At 45.7% G+C, this 16,490-nt stretch overlaps 1 protein-coding gene across 11 annotated transcripts in view; it reads left to right on the top strand.

Annotated features, from left to right (window-relative positions):
- The first annotated feature begins 1,091 nt into the window (after nucleotides 1–1,091).
- Nucleotides 1,092–16,490, top strand: part of USP49 (ubiquitin specific peptidase 49) — a 57,895-nt gene continuing 42,496 nt past the window's right edge. For 4 of the 11 annotated variants that reach the window (XM_084752993.1, XM_084752986.1, XM_084752985.1 and 1 more), the window contains exon 1: nucleotides 1,589–2,497. The gene's annotated coding sequence lies outside the window, so the exon portion shown is untranslated. Of the gene's footprint in view, nucleotides 1,161–1,203; nucleotides 1,345–1,588; nucleotides 2,498–16,490 lie in introns of those variants that run through there. The other 7 variants (XM_084752984.1, XM_084752992.1, XM_084752989.1 and 4 more) reach the window with 6 other exon arrangements.

The following is a 16,490-nucleotide window of genomic DNA, read 5'->3' as shown; positions in this document are numbered from 1 at the left end:
AGCCTAGTCTACACAGTGAGCCCAGGACAGCCAAAGATACACAGAGAAACCCTGTCTCGAAAAAGAAAGAAAGAAAGAAAGAAAGAGTGCAATATCATCCCTCTGCCTCCTGATTGTTTTGCCACATTTGATTTTATTAAATTCTGCCCTTTTTGCTTCCTTCATATTTACAGAGGTAGAGCCTTGAACCACTGTAGATAAATACACATTTTGTTTTTCTTTTAAAAATGTCTTTACCTGCCTTAGCCTTGTCTTGGGTGTTGTAACCGTGTTTATCTTATTTGGAGGCACCCCCCACCCCCGCCCCGCCAAGTCTGTCAGGACAATGTGCCCAGGAAGCTTGCCTACCTTGCAAGGGAGAGTCTTTCTGTTTCACAATGGACGTCATCCCTCTCCGAAGTCCTTAGGGCCACTGCCACCTAGGTCTGATTTATTTCTCAGTCCCCATTTGGAGGCGATGATCCTTTCCCTCTCTCGTCGAAAAGGATCTTCCTAAAACAGCTGAATACCGCCTGGGTCATCAGTGGCAAAAGTCCACACGTGTGCGCTGGGCGCCAAGAGTAACTTTTGCAAATGCTGCCTCGGGAAATCCCAGGTTCCATGGCTGTCGCTACACAGTGAAAAACAACAAAACAAAAGAAAAAATACACGCGGAAGTGGAAAAGGCCTCTTTGGAGCAGTGAGACATAGTATTAAAGGTAAGCTGCGGAGTACGCGGAACTCGCGCAGAATTTCTTTACAAATCGGGGATGCATGGACGGAAAAGGGGTGTGTGTGTGTTTGTGTCAGAAGAGCGCCTGGCCCTTTAAGGAGGAGGGCCAGACACTAGACTCTGTACCTTTAAGAGTCTCTTTGTCTAGAAACCTTCTTCTGCACCCTCCTGAGCCTCAACCAAACTTTGCCGGCGACTCTCCCGCGCCGCTCGGCGCGTCTCTGCCTCGCACGCGGCCCGCCACCGCCGCTGACCTGAAGCTCGGCTCCTGCGGCGCGAACCCGCGGAAAGGGCGCGGGGGCCCGGGGTCGCGGCCGGGAGGTGCGCCGTTGGCGCAATGCGGGCCCCGGGGGCGGGGCTCTGGCAGGCGGGCCAATGGGCGGTAAGGGGCGTGGTCTGCTCGCTTGTCTTGCGCCCTGGTGACAGCTCGCGCGTGCTGATGATGGCGGTAAATAGAGGGGGGTGGGGAGGGGGCGGAGGGCCGGCGGAGCGGCCGAGGGGGCGGCCCGGGGGGCGTGGGGGGCCGCGGTGGCTGGGAACCCGCGCAGACATTCGGAGGCGGGGACACGCGGACCCGGCATGCCGGCCCTCCCCTTTTAAAGGAGAAAAAAAAAAATCCCCTAACACACCGGGTGAGGGGCGACAAAGGCGGCGCGCGCCTAGCGGGCGGGAGGAGCGGCGGCAGGGGGCGGGGCCGCGACGCCGGCGGGCCCGGGGCGCTCGGGGCGGGGACGGCGGGCGGCGACAGCGAAGGCGCAAGCCCCGGCGCGCGGGCGTTGCGTTTTGGCGGGGTGGGCGACGTCTGGGTTCTGAGGTGAAAGCCTTGGGGGGAGAGAGGGGAAGGCAGGCTGGGGTGGGGTGGGGGGGTTGCTGAGTAGGAGATGAGAAGGATTAGGAGAAAGGGCTAGAAGCCGGGGAGAGGAGTGAGAAAGAAACCCAGGCTGGCCCCGGGATGAGGTTAGGAAGCCCGGGGCTGGGAAGAGGGATCCGGGGTCAGGGCTAGGAGCAGGGGTTCTGAAGAGGCAAGGCTTGGCAGGTGGGTAGTGTTGGGGTGAGGGGTGCACCAGAGGCAGAAGAGTTCCAAGTGGAAGACAAGGAAGGAGCAGAGCCGGGTAGTAGTTGGGAGTAGAGAGAGAGAGAGAGAGAGAGAGAGTGATTAAGAGCCAGACGTGACAAGGGTGTGAACTAGTGCAGAGCTGGAGATGAGCTGAAAGGCTGGCATCCGCTGGGGTGGGATCAGCTAGGTGTGGGTCAGCAGCCGGTGATGGGTGTAAATTCTGCAAAGTGAGGGAGACAGGAAAGACTGGATCATAACCAGGGGGAGTCAGAAATTGGAGCGTTAGTGGAAGGGCTAAAGGAAAGCAAGCTGAGAGCTGGGCGTCAATAGGACAGTTCTGGGAGAAAAAGAAAAAGCTGAAAAGGACGTTGGAAAGTGGGGTTTAAGGAGTGATGGTGATCTGGGACAGGGAACCTGGGGGTTGTTTATTAAAGAGGTTCAGCGAGGTAAAGATAGTGGAGTGAAAAGACGGGATGAAAAGCAGCCCGAGAAGATGAGCAAGGAGGAGATGGGCCCTGGGATCTAAAGGACGGGATGGGGAGTCAGGATAGAGAAATGAGATTAGGGGAGTCCTGATGGGGGTAGAACTGGAGTGGGCTGCACAGGGGTGGGAACCGAATGTCCATCTTGCCCTGATGTGCCCCAGGAGGTCTGGAAGGGGCAGGGCACAAACGCTGTAGTGAAGAATCCAGTGTAGGGGCCTTTGGTGCAGAAGATAAGGAACCATGGTGAGTGAAAGGGGACCAAGAAACAAGGGGAAAACCTGAGAAGTAGGGGCCCAGGTGGGGGTGCAGCACACGAGTTCTTTGTTAAGAGAAATGTGTATTGAATTTGTAAGTTCTTTTGTCCCTAATAGTAGGAAATTCCAGAAACCCTTTTCTCTCTTCAAGGAGTCTGGAATCCAGTCATTGCTTGAAAATTCACTTTCACGACCACTTTGAAAAGATGAGACCCATTTTTACTTGATTTTGTTCTTGTGTGATTAAAAAAAAAAATCACCAGCCTTGGGTGCTAAAACCCTTTTGATTTCACTAGTCACTAATGTGCTAAAGGGTAAATTGAGTTGTGCTTATTTACAATGTGCCTGTGTAATGTGATAGTTTGGGTGGTTGGTAAAACAGTTTTATACCTGCTGGGCAGGGTGTCTAATCGGCAGCATTTTCTTTTCCATCAAAGAGTGCCCCATTGGGGAAGAAAGATATGACTGTTTTTGTTTTCATTAATCAGCCAGATTTCTGCTTAATTGTTTTCAGCAACTGAGGAATATGGAGAAATCATTTCAGAGAGAGGGGAGTAACCAACCAGAGAAGTTTGGGGTTGGGAGAAGGTTGAGTCAGGGCTCTGAGGGCATTGAGTTCTATGCTGCTTTCAGCTTTGTGGGGGACATTTTTCATGATGTAGCTTCTTACTCCCCAGTTTTGAAGACTGTAATAAAGAAAGGTAGTGTGGAGAGTTGTGCAGAGTTCAGAACGGTGGGCTCATGTTTTAAATTACATAAAACATTTTTGAATACCTTTTATGAAAACAAATGCCATAAGATTGCAGCCTCGCTGCATGTTTTATTCTATGATTGCAAATTGGAAAGGCATATTCATATTCTTTACAGCCTTCAGGTTTGTAAGACTCATTTTTAATTAAAATAATTACATGTATTTATTTGTATGTATGTGGAGGACAACTTGCTGAAGTTGGTTCTCTCTTCCACCATGATGTGCATACTGAGGATTGAACTCAGGTCCCCAGGCTTGGCAGCAAGCTCCTTTGCCCAGTAAACCATCCCTCAGGCCCTGTAAGGCCATTTTGTAGATTAAAGGGAAGATGAGAATTTGGGGACAAAATTTAGGTCATTCTTTCTTGGTAGTGTGTTTTAAAGATTTGCATTCTAAAGTGGTTACATTTATCTAAGAATATTGAATATTTACTTTTCATTTAATAACTTGAAAGATAATACAGAGTTTCCTTTCAGGAGGTGTTGGGGAGGGACAAACTATTTTTGAGATTTAAAAAAAATTTATTTTATATGTATGGGTGCTTTGCTTGCATGTATCTCTGTGTACCACATGCATGCCTGGTGCCTGCAGAGGATTGCTGCGGAAGAGGGAGTCAGATCCCTAGGACCTGGAGTTACAGACAGCTGTGAGCTATGTGTGGGTGCTGGGAATCTAGGACCAGTCAAGTGCTCTCAACCACTGAGCCATCTTGTTAGTCTTGTTCTAAAGGTTATTTCAATGGTGTGCATTTGGATACACATGGTACTGTTTCCCCTTGAAGTCCTGAAGAGGTTGCAAGTATTGCTGGTGGTGTCGCTCTTGTCTAGCATGTGCAAGGCCTGGGCTTGGTTCTCAGCAAGGCAGGACGTCGTCATCAACCCCTATTTTGGGGACTGGGTATTTGCTCAGTTGGTAGAGTGCTTGCCCAGCCTTTGTAAAGGCCTGGGTTGGATCCCTAGCACTGCTTGGGAGTGCCTGCCTGTTGTCCTAGTACTCCCAGGGTAGAAGGGGCAGCACATGAGTGAGTGCGAGGCCAGCCTGGGTTACATGAGAGTCTGTCTGAAACAAGCATACAGAAGTAAAAGCAAATACCCACCTCTTGGACTAGTACTGTCTCTAAAAAGAAAAGCCTAGCCTCCTTTTCCAAAATTGTGTGATTTTAGATTGCTCCTGTTTGGTGATGTTTGCATACGTGGTAAAATTTAGGATTCTGGCATTGGTAAGGGTTAGCAAAGTTTGCTTTTGATTTGTGGATATCAGAACTCCCCCCCCCCTCTGTGTGTGTGTGTGTGTGTGTGTGTGTGTGTGTGTGTGTATAATTTAAAATCAGAACTCTGGGTTAGCAGTGCTAAGGGCAAGCTTATGGTTTATTTTCTGAATTCAGCTAGGCAGATTCAAAGTAGGTAATGATTTCAGCATCTTACAGAAAAAAAATTTAATAACATTTTTGCTGCTTATTTTGAGATTAGTCTGGAAATTAATAACTTTGAAAATGAAAAGTAGCCTTAATATGAGATGCCTGTTTCTGTGAGGTACGTGCACATGCCTCTGTAGCCTCTGTAGCTGTGTTTGGACTGTTTAAGGTACTGCCTTAAACAACTGTGTGGTACTCTGTTTAAGGTATGCCATTTTTATGATGCAGTGGTCTAGAGGCGATCTGTATGTCTGTCTGAAAATACAAGCTACAAGTTCATTCAAAGGAGGGGCTCCTTTGAGTCCTGCCTTTTGTTTTTACTCTGCTCTAGTGTGCTAAGCCACTGACTGTTGTTGTGAATGCTTGTTTCACGTTGGTGCCCCCCCATCTCCCCTTTCCCTTCTCCTCCTCCCTTCCCCACTTCCTTTCTTTTCCTTGCTCTGTGCTAGTAGTGAATCCCAGAGTGTCACACATGCTGGGCAGACACTCTTACCAAGAGCTGCACTCTTAGCCCTCAACTCCATTCCTAAAACTGGAAATGAATGCTCTTTTCTGTTCATGAGACACTGGTCTCAAGTAGCCCTGGTTGGCTTGGAATTTCCTGTGTTAACCAGGCTGGCTTTCAGCTCACGGAGATCCACCTGCCTCTGCTTCCATTATGCTGGAATTAAAGAGATGGGTCACCATGCCTGGCTGAAGATGGACCATCTTTTAATTCAGACATTATGATTTACCATACGGACTCCAATGTGAGGTTTTGACAGTGTTTTCTTTTATTCACCGGGTATTAATTTTTTTTGTTTTGTTTTGAGGCAGGGTCTCCCTGGATGCCCCTAGCTAACCTGGAACTGACTGGATAGACCAGGCTGGCATGAACTCATAGCAATCTACCTTCTTCTGCTTCTCCTGTGCTGGGAGTAAAGACGCGTTCTGCCTAGTTTTCTGGTTTTGCTTTAAGACTCGACCTCACACTGTAGCCCAGCCTGGTCTGAAACCTCTGTGTAGTCTAAGCTAGCCTTAAGTTTATGGCAGTCTTCCTGCCTAAACTCTGAGGCACTGGCCACCACACCCAGCTGTCAATGGAACTTAACTTTCATTCTGGTTATGATCTTATTTGCTAAGAATAAAAGTTATTGCCGAGCGTGGTGGCGCACGCCTGTAATCCCAGCACTTGGGAGGCAGAGGCAGGTGGATCACTGTGAGTTTGAGGCCAGCCTGGTCTACAAAGCGAGTCCAGGACAGCCAAGGCTACACAGAGAAGCCCTGTCTCAAAAAACCAAACAACCAAAAAAAGAATAAAAGTTATTTATATTTTCAGATTTGGATGAGTAGGTTATACCGTTTTTGTTGTTGTTGTTGTTGTTGTTTTGTTGTTGTTAATTGTAGAGTCTTTGGATGGGACGAGACCTTTATCTGAAGTTTTAGTCACTATCTCACCTAAGTCATCCCAGGTAGATCAGAAGTCATCCCTTTTTTTTTTTAAATAGATTTAAGGGGGCAACAGGGAACCCTGGAGGTAATCTTTTCTAGCATTTAACTATTTTCAGGAGAATCTATATTTTTTTCTGATCGGCATACACTTAATGATGTATTTGTATTTATTTCTTCTTGCCTCAGTCTTTTACTAGGGGGAAAAAAAGCGTGCTTATTGTTGCACTTACAAAAGCTCTAGCTGGTATGGTAACCCATTTCTGTAATCCCAGCACCTAGGAGGTTGAGGCAGGAGGATTTCCAGGAGTTTGAGGCTAACCTGGACTATGTAGTAAGTTCCAGGCCAGCCTGAGCTATAAGGTGAGATCTTGTCTCAAAAGACAAATAAGCAGGCAGCAAACAAACAAAAACGAAAACCTTGCTTATTCCCTGGTAACGGAAGGTATCAATGAGCTGTGTGACCCTCTAGTGCCAGATCCTGTTGTAAACCAACTTCTCACAGCTGTTCTGAGGCAGGATTCTTACTGTTTACTGTAGTGAAATATAGGACCCTTGAGATGAAGTGCCTTCTCTATTTCTACAAAGACATATTTGCTCACTAATAGTCTTTTAGCAAAAATGCTATTTTTATCAATTGTTAGCTTAGTGATATGTTATTCTTTATTTTGTTTCTTTTGGGGGGGTTTGTTTGTTTGTTTGTTTGTTTTTCAAGACAGGGTCTCTCTGTGGAGCGTTGGCTCTCCTGGACTCGCTTTGTAGACCAGGCTGGTCTCAAACCCATAGCGATCCGCCTGCCTCTGGCTCCAGAGTGCTGGGATTAAAGACATGCACCACCACGCCCGGCTGTTTTGTTTTCATTTTTGACAATGGGAATAGTACCCAGTGCTTCGTGTACATAGCCATTTGTCTCATCTCTGATACCCATCAGCTCCTCAGTCTTGTGCCTCCCACGTGCTGGCATTAAAGGTGTGCATCTCCATGCCCAGCTGCCTTTCCAATCTCTAAATGATCTGTGATTCTGTTCTCAAACACTTCTTCCTCCTCGTCCTTTTTAAAGATAGGGTTTCATATAGCTCAGCTCAGCCTAGAGTCTTCTGGAACTGTCTGTATGAAAAAGGATGACCTTGTTTCCCCCCCACACACACACTTGATTTTTTTGTTGTTGTTGTTTTGCTTTGTTTTTTGTTTTTTTGAAACAGGGTTTCTCTGTGTAGCCTTGGCTATCCTGGACTCGCTTTGTAGACCAGGCTGGCCTCAAACTTATAGCAATCCACCTGCCTCTGCCTCCCGAGTGCTGGCATTAAAGGCGTGCGCCACCACGCCCGGCTCTTCCACTTCATTTTTATGAGACAGGTTTCTCTGGCTATCCTGGAACTCATTCTGTAGAGTAAGCTGAACTCAGAGATCCCCCTGCCTCTGCCTCCTGAGCACTGGGATTAAAGGCATGTGCTCCCCGCTCTCAGCTAACCTTGAATTTTTAACCTCTCTCTGTCACCTCAGCTCTGGGATTCCAGGAGCTTGCCACCCTATGCCACCCTTTTCTTTTTCTTTATATGTGGTGGACCTAGGACCAGGATCACAAGGGTGACGCCTAATAACGTATCACAGCAAGGTTCTCCTATGCTTCTACTCAATTTTCACCCCAAAATTTGCAAAACTAACAACCCCAAAACAATTTTATAGTGCCTTGCTGTGTGAGGGTGTTGGATACTGGAGTTACAGACAGTTGTGAGGCTCTGGGAATTGAACCCAGGTCCTCTGGACGAGCAGTCAGTGCTCTTAACTGCTGAGTTATTTCTCTACCTCCTATAGCAAATTACCTGCCCACTTCTGAAGTTTGACTCAGTTCAAAGATTATTGCTATTTGAGGAAAAATGGAAGTTATGCCTCCATAAGAAAAATCTGCTCGGAACATAGCTATTTTCCTTTTAATGTATGCCTGTCTAAAAAAATGTACTAAGAGCCAGGCGTGGTGGTTGCACGCCTTTAATCCCAGCACTCAGGAGGCAGAGGCGGGCGGATCGCTGTGAGTTCAAGGCCAGCCTGGTCTACAAAGTGAGTCTAGGACAGCCAAGGCTAACACAGAGAAACCCTGTCTCGAAAAACAAAACAAAACAAAACAAAATGTACTAAGTACTCTGCTTTCACTTGGTGAAATGATCGATTTAGTCATTAAAATTAAAAACAAAGCTTGCTGAGTGTGGTGGGTCACGCCTGGAGTCTCAGCACTTGGTAGTCGGAGGCAGAAGGATTACGCACAAGTTCAAAACCAGCCTGGGCTGCACAGTAAGGCCTCTGTAGACAGACAGAAAGCCAAGACTACTGAGACTGAGTGTCTGCCTTAGCTGTTGAGCATGCAAATTGTGACTAGAAGCTTCTGTTGGTGACTTTTTGGTTTTGTTTTTGAGATTGTGTCTTACTGTGTAGCCCTGGCTGGCCTGAACCCAGAGATGCCCCTGTCCCAGTCCACACCTGTTGAGATTTAAGGTATTTGTTGTTTGCAGCGGGGCTTCACGTAGCTGAAACTTGCCTTGAACTCTTGAACCTCGTGCCTGCACCCTCCGAGCTCGGCAGGTTTAGGCCTGTGCTGCTGATATAGCCCAGGGGTCTGGCTTGGGCTCAACAGGTAACAGCAGAGAAACCTCAAGCACTGCAGTCAAAATCAGCATTGAAAATGGACTTTGGCCAGGTGGCGCATGCGTTTAATCCCAGCACTCAGGAGGCAGAGGCAGGCGGATCGCTGTGAGTTTGAGGCCAGCCTGGTCTACAAAGCGAGTCTAGGACAGCCAAAGCTACACAGAGACCCTGTCTCGAAAAACAAAAGAAAAGAACCCTGGACATTGCTGAGGGTGAGGAAGCACATGCAGCACCCCCCACCCCACCCCCACCCTCCACAGAGAGCTAGGCCCTGTGCATACAGCTGAAGGTCTCTTCTTCAGCGATGGGGTTTCAAAGCCTCTGCAGTGTCTTCCTCCCCTCCCCTAGGCCTGGTCAGTTTGAAGACAGGACGGTTGGTTGGTCTGAAACTGTTAAGTTACTCCTCCCAACGTGACCTTGAGTTTGTCCAGCTAGTCAGGGACCTGATGGGGGAGACTAAAGCTGCTAGGTCTAGGGGGTGAGGAAGAAGCTGGCCAGCTTGGAAATTTGACACCTTTATTACCTAGCTGTGGTCACTCTCCCTATCTGTCTGTCTGCCAGGGAGTCTAACTCCTGGGGTACTACTGTGACCTATATTTTGATGACTATGAATTTTTATTACAGTGTTTCAGTCTTGAGGAAAGTTACAGGAATGGTGGGAAGAGATTTTATATGCCTTTACTTAAAACGACTACTTGTTTTTCTTTCACCTGATTTGCTTCATTTTCTAAGTATTTTCAAACAAGTAATATAGGAGAAAATTAATACAAATGCATTTGTTTAAGAAAGAAAGAAAGGGAAGGGAAGGTACTGATGAGATGGATCCATGGTAAAAATTACTTAGTGCTCTTGCAGAGGATCTGAGTTCAATTCCCAGCACCTCTGTAAGTCCTGGTCATAATCGCCTATAACTCCAGTTCTAGAGGATCCTATGATTTCTTATGGCTTCTAGCACGGAAGGCTTGCATGTGGTATACATGCCTACATACATACATACATGTAAATGCACTCATGTACATAAAAAAATAGGGGCCGGGTGTGATGGCCCATTCAGAAGGCAGAGGCAGGAAGATTTCTGTGAGTTTGAGACCAACCTGGTCCACAAAGTAAGTTCCAGGACATCCAGTGAGATATAGAGAGACCCTGTCCATAAATAAATAAATAATCTTGGAAAACAATGAAAGGGAATAAGATGGGTATATATTTTATTTCATTTAGATCCCTTATTGTGAAGTGCTGTCAATATTGAATTTAGAAGTCAGAGGCACTGGTTCAAAACCTGGAATCTCACCCTCAAGAGATGAGGCAGAAGGAGTACCATAACATCCGGGCAGCCTGAGCTACCTGGTTTTAGTCCTAAGTAACTCTTAGGAGGACGTGGTAAGGTTATACAGTGTGCTCTCTTTAGCAGATACTGGGAAAGAGTCTGTCACCTGTGAATGACAGGTAGGAGGGTCCTGCTAGGAGCAAAAAAATGTGTTGTCGAATGCTTTTCTGTCAGGAACCTCCTGGAACTCACACCCTTGACACAGTAGCTGCTAATGTTGCCTGACAGTGGTTGTGTGAGAAACAACTGCTAAGCCGTGCCAGGAAATCTTTGAGGTGATACCCTGTCTTCAAGATCTTTATGCAGCTTCAAGGAGCTGGAAAGGAACAACATACACAGGGCGCTGTTTCCGGAACGTCGACTGGGATTCATACAAATAGGTCTGCCTTACAGTGAGGTGATCTGTAGAAATAGTAACATGGCCACCACCTCCCAACAGAAATTTTGAGTCTTTTCCATTGTTTTCACTTGAAATGAACTGACCCCATCTCACCTCCAATCAGCCTCCAGCGTTGTATGATGTTCCGGGTGTGAATACTTAAGCCAGAGGGCTGATAGGGCTTTCTGACAAACATGAAACACAGAACTTGGGAGTGTCGTTTCCTTTTCTTCCTTTCTTTAAGCTGTTATCAGAGCTATGAAATATAGCTCCTTATAAAAGCTGATTGTAATAATTAGAAACACTTCCCTTTCATAAGGAGGAGAAAATTACAAATTATTTGGGAAGCATTGTTTCTATCATGTGTTATTGTTTCTGAGACACGGACAGTTTTTAAAGACTATAATACCATTCCTTCTCCATTCACATGTTAATAGAAGTCTGGAAAGTAAGGGCTCTTCTGAAATGTTCAGGGTTGTTTTTATTATGTGTCAAGTTGTAAACAGCATTCTGTGACAGGTATTTTCTCTCTTTGTCTTCCTTTGAGCTAATTAGTAATTTACACTCTGGTAGCATCTCTCCCAGCCTCGCTGTGTGAAAATGCCTGCTACTCCATGCCTTCCATAGAGTGGGGGCTGACAAATGATAGGGGGCAGATGTTGGCAAGCACATCAGAAGAATCAGGGTAAAACTAATTTTTGCACGGTTTGAAAGGCTTGTGTGTGTCTCTCTCCTCTCCATCATCCTCTCCTCACATATAGGAACACTAGGACCTTCTGTAGCCCATCGCTACTGCCCGCGGTTCAGTTTGATAGTTTGTGTGTAGCTCCCCACCCCCACCCCTGTGCTGTGGGATTTGGGGAGGATTAGCAGGGCACTCTGCATAGTTTAGAGCCCAGGAAACTGCTCTTTGCTGCTCCCAGCCCAGTAGAATAGCAGGCTTCCAGCATTGTCTTTTGAAGCCACCCAGCAGTGCTGCTTGCGCTGAGCCAGTGACTGCCAGGGAGTGGAGGGCAGCAAGCGCTATTGCTGGTGGGTTAGGAAGATGCTTGTATCTGCCTCCCAGCTTTCCAAAGGAAAGGCGGTTCTACCCTTGTATCAGCTTTTTCAAAAGGCAGCTGAGTGACCAAAATATAAATTATTGCTAAGTTTTAGCATGTGTCACATCTAGGTCCTGTTCCTTCCTGCCTCCTAGTCTCTTCCTCCGTTCAGTCTCTGACATGGAGAAGATGTGCAGGGTCATTTGTGTGTGTTCACCAGCACAGGCCTGTGTGGGAGGGGCTAAAAGCCAAGACCATTTGACTCTGAAATAGCCTGAAGGATTCGTTTATCTTGTCAGTATAAATTTTATTTGAAAATTAAAGCAAGGATGGGTAGAGGTTTATTGGTTTATCAGTTTTGAGCTAAAATCCTTCTAGAATGGCAGATAAATTATGGTGCTTATTTTTATAATAATAGCTACTGATTTATCAGGATACTAAGGTCAAGGTCCCTGTTAGAGCCAATTCAATTCTCCTTGAAAAAAAAAAAATGTTACCTGGAGCTGGTCATGAAGAAAATTGGGTAAGAAAATGTGTGAATGGCTTATTTCAGCCATCATTGCTAATAGGTTTGTCATCGTGGGCCTTTGACGGCAAATCAGCACTTGTGAAAGGGTCGGCTCATTTATGTGGGCACTTAGGAGTATGTGGGTCTGAATTGGTGCTTTGTTTTTATAAACTCCAGATCCCAGCAAGGCAAGATAGAGTGTGCCTGCAATCCCAGCACTCAGGAGGCAGAGGCAGAGTGAGCTGGGATTCAAAATAACATTTAGCTATGATACCTAAGCATCACAGGGCACCAGAATTCAGCTCTCAAGACCTCCTTTGGGTGACTCAAAACCATCTGCAGGTCCAGCTCCGGGGGATCCATTGCCCCCTTATGTCCTCTGCAGGTGCATAAATGTAGTGCATAGTGTGGCTTTCTTGGGCACCTGCACTCATGTAATGCACACAGCTTATGAAGGCATGTACACATACAAATAAAATAAGTAAACCCTTAAAAGGACAACCTTTTTGTTTGTTTTGTTTTCCAAGAAAGGGTTTCTCTGTGTATGCCTGGCTGTCCTGGGCTCACTCTGTAGACCAAGCTGGCCTTGAACTCAGAGATTCACCTGCCTCTGCCTCCCAAGTACTGGGATTAAAGGCGTGCGCTACCATCGCCTGGCTGAAAAATAACTCTTCAGGTCTATTAGTGTTCTGTTGCTGTGAAAGACACCAGGACCATGGCAACTCTTAAAAAAGGAAGGTGTTTAGTTTGGGATAGTTTCAGAGGCCCACTATCGTCTGTTAGGGAACACAGTGGCACAAAACAGATGTGATAGCTGAGAGTTCTACATCTGAATTCGAAGGCAGCAGGAAGAGCTCCTGAAACCCCAAAGCGGGGGTGGGAGGGGTGTGTGACAGACTTCCTTCTGCAAGGCAATACCTTTTAGTCCTCCTTAAGTAATGCCACTCCCTAATGACCAAACATTCAAATATATGAGCCTATGGGGGACATTCCTATTCAAACCACCACATTAAGGAAGACTCCCAGAATGTCTAGGGTATCCATGTGGACAGCCAATGCTAAGATCTACTTTTCTTCCTTTCTTTCTTTCTTGATTTATTTCTTATTAAAATGTATTTAGTGTTGTGTGTTGTGGGCCACATATTGTTCATAGAGGTCAGAGGACAGCTTGTGAGGGTTGGTTCTCTCCTTCCACTGTGTGGGTTCCAGGGATCAAATGGAAGTTATGAGGGTTGGTGGCAAATACGTTCCGTTGAGCCATGTTGGCTGGCCCCAGCATTTACTTCTCTGCTCGTTTTTCTATGTTCTTTGTAGCTACCTATATGTTAATTTTATTGGATGCTCATAGATACTAATTGCGCCTATGTATTTTATAGCACCTAGAAAAGATCAGATTTGTAAGCAACACTATATCAAATGTCATCAAGGTGTATTGATCAGAGAGGCATTACCAGCGAAGAAGAGATGGAAAGGCTGGGGTGTATAGTTCAGCACTTCCCTAACATGGACAAGGCCTGGGTTCTACTGTCAGAATGGCAAAAATAGGTAAATGCATAAAGAGGAAAGTGAATACATGACTGTAGAACCAAGTGTTCCAGATGTGCGGCAGAGCCTAGTGAGCTTATCACTGTATTCCAAGTGGAAAGCAACTAAGAATGTCTTGATTACACACCTGTGTCCTTTGTGGTTGATGTCACGGCATACTCCATGCTGAAATCCCTAGTTGGTCAAGCAAAACCAGCCTCCCCAATTATACTGTTAATGTGGCCCTTGATTTTTTTTTCTATAAGCAGTTCATATTAGTCTACAGCTGTTACAGTTGTAAAATCTACCTAAGCTTTAAACTCAGTAGTACTTCTAAGCATTTAAATATAATTATGAATGTAAAATGAAACATAAAATTTACTACCCTTTTACATGTAAGACTGACAAAGATTTAAAAGTCAGTGCTAGCCACTAGGATACGGTTGTGGGGAAGCTGAAAACCTTGTACACTGCTGTCAGGAAGGGAAACTTCTTGGAGCAAAATTTGACTATGCTTATTAGAATTTAAACTTTCACAGGAATTTGCTCTATACTCATACACTTGACATAAAAAGAGAAATACAAAGCCTGACATGGTGGCCTGCCCTCGGGTACCAGCACTGAGGAGGATGAGGCAAGATGACAGCCACACGTTTAAGATAGCCTGGGCGGTTAGAGCTAGATCTTGTCTAAAAAGATCAGAGAAAAGGGGGAAAGTAACAGGATTTTTGTTTGTTTTTTAACCCTCATGTTCTGTCCTAAGAGGATGTGGGGTAGAGGGTCACTTTGCATTGACCATGTGTCCGTGTTTGAGGACACATGGTGTTGACCGTGGCCTCCACATGCATATCCACATCCACATTCAGGCCACACACATTTGCAAACCCACAATAAAAAGTGCAGCACAGGAGCCGGGTGGTGGTGGTGCACGCCTTTAATCCCAGCACTTGAGGCAGAGGCAATTGGATCGCTCTGAGTTCGAGGCCAGCCTGGTGTACAGAATGAGTCCAGGACAACAAGGTGACACAGAGAAACTCTGTCTCAAAAAAAAAAAAAAAAAAAGGAGGGGGCAGGGGCTGGAGAGATGGCTCAGAGGTTAAGAGCACTGACTGCTCTTCCAGAGGTCCTGAGTTCAATTCCCAGCAACCACATGGTGGCTCACAATCATCTATAATATGATCTGATGCCTTCTTGTGGCCTGCAGGTGAACATGCAGGCAGAGCACTGTATGCATAAAAATGAATAAATCTTAAAAAAAAAAAAAAGCTGGTTGGTGGTGGCGCATGCCTTTAATCTCAGCATTGAGGGAGGCAGAAGCAGGTAGATCTCTGTGAATTTGAGGCCAGCCTGGTCTACAAAGCAAGTCCAGGACAGTCAAGGCTACACAGAGAACCCTGTACAGAAAAAAAATGTACAGTGTGCATACACATGTGAGCTTCTCACTCTAGTAGTCATGTATATACAAACATATGTATGGTAGTGTAATTTGCTTTCCCCCTGCATGCCTGATGAAAGCATACTTTTTTGTTTTTTGAGACAGGGTTTCTCTTGTGTGGCCCTGGCTTTCCTGGACTCACTTTGTAGACCAGGCTGGCCTCGAACTCACAGCAATCCACCTGCTTCTGCCTCCCGAGTGCTGGGATTAAAGGCGTGCGCCACCACCGCCCAGCGAAAGCAGACTTTTTAAATTAAAAGAAAAATGAATTAAACGTAACTCTTGCCATGTGAGAGGTTTTTAGATAGTTCTATTGCATAAATTAATGTATGTGTGAGTGCAAAGTGGTTTTCTTTTGAGTTTTGGGAAGCTTTGTTTTTAAAAATAATTTATTTGTATTTTATATACATTCGTGTTTTGCCTGCAAGTACGTCTGTGTGAGAGTGTTGGATCCCCTGGAACAGGAGTTAGAGACAGTTGTGAACAGCTTTGTGGGTGCTGGCAGTTGAACTCAGGTCACCAGAACCAGTAGACAGCACTCTTAACACTGAGCCATCTCTCAAGGTCTTGGTTTGTTTTTTTGAGACAGATTTTTTACTATGTAGCCTTGGCTGTCCTGGAACTCACTATGTAGACTGGGCTGGCCTCAAACTCACAGAGATCCAGCTGCCTCTGCCTGCCCAGACGAGCACCTTTACACTGCCAAGGTTTGGGCAGAGGACAAAGGCCTGTGCTCACCTTTCCTATATTCCTTCCCCACAGACTCTTTTGTCATGTGTCTCATATAAACTCTTAATTCTATATGCATCTTTGTAAAATATTTTGTAATAGGGGTGTTTATTTTTAGTCACAAAGTATCTGGTTTCACTCTGCTTTTGTAGAATTTGACTTTGGAATCTCCTGGAAATGCCATCTTTCTCTGGTTTTCACTTTTACTCTTTGAAGGTCTATTTGTGCTGGATGCAGACTTAGCTAATTGGTCTTAAGTGTAGCATAGTATTCCGTGGTGTACATAGATCCCCATAGCAATGGGTACCTAGGCTACTGCAAACAATACTACCAGTAGCAATTGTGCAGAGCCCAATACTGCAGACATCATTTAGAATTTCTGGGATACAGACCCAGGAGTGCCATGGTGGCGTAAGTGCTGTTAAGAGCTGAATGAATGTATCACATTCCATCCCACAAGCAGGGTGTTCCTGAAACTGCTAATACTTACATTGCTACCTTTGCCATCTAGAGTGATGTCTCAGTGTAGCTGCACGGCACTAGTGAGCTGGAGCTTTTCTTCATGCTTCAGTGAATTGCTTTCCTTCTGTGAGGTGCCTCTGTGTTCTTTGTTTCCTATAAAAACTAGAAATGATATGATTATAATAATCTATAAACTTCATAGCTATACACAGTTGCACCATCAGAATATCACCTGAGTGTATTCTGTTAACTCCGTGTTGTTCTTTATTGAATACACATCCTTGAACTTCATGTAGTCCAACTCATCACTTTTAGCCTTAAATTTTCCTTATTTGTGCTTCTTGG

Source organism: Acomys minous (assembly GCF_964271855.1).
Source record: "Acomys minous genome assembly, chromosome: 13".
Lineage (NCBI taxonomy): Eukaryota > Metazoa > Chordata > Mammalia > Rodentia > Muridae > Acomys > Acomys minous.
Note: the sequence above shows the minus strand (reverse complement) of the source record. Positions and strands in the feature narration are given on the sequence as shown.